This window comes from Protomyctophum bolini, assembly GCF_963924005.1.
Source record: "Protomyctophum bolini genome assembly, chromosome: 13".
NCBI classification, from domain to species: Eukaryota; Metazoa; Chordata; class Actinopteri; order Myctophiformes; family Myctophidae; genus Protomyctophum; species Protomyctophum bolini.
Window position 1 is genome coordinate 30,737,153 of NC_137874.1, and position 2,439 is coordinate 30,739,591.

Here is a 2,439-nt window from a genome sequence, read left to right on the forward strand (position 1 = left end):
GGCTGCAGTAACTGGTTCAACTTAAATCAGCGCCAGATGAGTTGACGTAGCCTGCATTTTCTGGTCAGTAGCAGGATTCCTGTAATCGGGCGGAGTGACACGTGTGTTATCTGCTGTGTGTACAGTAGCCTAGACTACTGTACTATCTATAGGCCTATATACGCACGTGCATGCAATAGATCATAGATGAGACTGCATGGTTGTTTAACTTGTTTGTGGTATGCTACAGCAGTTATTGTTTCAGTTATTACAAGGAAATTATACAGTAGGCCTACTGTAACCCAATTAAAATAATACATGTAAATAATAAAACACAAAATTCTGCTTCAACAGTGATATATAGGCCTACACAAAACAATTAGGATAGTTGTTCTGTGTACATGAGGCACAGCAGAAAATCCACTCCATTATCAATTTCTCTTTCTCGGTTTCTCACACACACACACACACACACACACACACACACACACACACACACACACACACAAGCACGAGTTGGGTCAGACTCAGAACTTTGAAATGCAGTCTGAATTCAAATTACATGGCAATGTTTTATTGCAAAACAATTGTTATCTAATCCGATTACTTTTGGATTAGGTCTACTTCAAAACCATACATGGGAGTGGCTTCAAGACATATTCCTTTAAAAAAGCAATTTGGCAATGAATGGTATTGTGACCCCATTTCTATTTACAACCATAAAGGTAAAAATGGGTTCTTAACAGAGTCCAATACCTATTTTGAGCCAGAATAAAAACCTGGTTTTATACCAGCCAGAGTGGATGGTCTCTATACTCAGTAGCCTATACTCACCATTACTTGTATCTGGTTATAGCCTACTCCCTACTGGGTTCCTGTAGCAGTTTTAACCCATTTAGGCCTGACATAAAAATAAATAAAATAAAAGTAATTATATATATTCAAAGATTTGAGGCACATTTTCACGATTTTTCAAAAATAGCAGACCTATACAAGTGCATAGCGCGACACTGTGCCGCGCTATGAGCTTGTAGATCTATTTTTCAATAGCTAAAGTATAACATAATGCTTTAAAACACCAAAAGGGGTTCCCACCCAAAATGGACAGTCCCCCCTGACATGTTAATTTGGAATCCTGCATGAGTGAGTCACAGTTCTGATTCTAAATAGTAGGCCTACATTTTATCCATATCTGTTAATGGTTAATTTACAGGGGGCATGTGGTCAGAAGATAAGGTGTGGATTGGGATGTAATAAAAGGTCAACCAAAGAACAAGATGTGTACAGGATCTCCTCACTGGTCAGCAATATACCTTTTTATACCCTAACAGGAGCCCTCATACAAGGTTTCTGCGACTATGCATGCAACTCATGATGCCACCTCAAATGCCCTTAAAACAAGGTTCCAAACATCCCAACCAAACTTGTCAGGCTACTACTTGGCCTAACTCCCAGAACCCACCACACCCCTGCTCATTTTGATAGGTTGGAATAGGTTGGGTTGACGAGCCTACACTACTAGGATACCCATGTGTACCTGTCAAAATACGTTCAACCCAGATTCAAACAAGGGGTTAAACTAATTTTGCTCCTATATGCTACTAAAATGTAGCACGCCCTACCAACAGACGCTAAGAAATGTGAATCCTTTAAAACCGCTCTCAAATAGAACTTACGGGCGGCTGCAATTTGAAACTGGCCCCTATTTTTCTATACTGTACATTTTCCCTTATTTTAATAAGGGAAAGTGTGAAATGTGTATATATGATGATTTCCTTTTTTTGCATGTATAAGTATAGCATCTTTATGTCTTTAAATGTTCTGATGAATTGGAGGAACATGGAGGACCCTTATGTAAACAAGTCTTAGTGCTTTTTCTGGTGTTACTCTCTTTGCAGATTTTGTGTATTGGCCTGTACTTTCGTTGAACTGTACACATTCTACAAACTGTTTTCAATCAATCATTCCTTGAGACATGTAACTGTGCTCTAAGTAATTACACATCTTCCAAATCTAATCTGGGATGATCATTTTGATTACATGTAGTATACCAAACCTTGCATGCACCCGAGTGTGCAACCTACAATAGTGCAGTGATAGCTCCCTGGGCACTTGGAGCACAGAAAAGCAAAGTTACAGGGTCCAAGGCGGCCATGGGCTTCTCCCCTCTCTTGTCCACAGCTGGCTCATACAGTCCTAGGCTTTTGAACATGGGAGCACTGGAGGAGTATAGGCAGTTAGAGAGGGTGGGGTGAGTCCTGGTTTGAAGACCTCCATGTGGTGCATGTGTGGCTATCACCTCTGAGGTAGGTAGGTCTACCAGTCCAGGCCCATATAGGTGCCTTGACTCCAGAGAAATTTGACATTGTGGAGCAGTATCTAACAATGTAACATTTGAGAAATTTAAATAAACAAATAAAGCAATTATTTTGCCTTTATTGATAGAGTAAGTGGAGACAG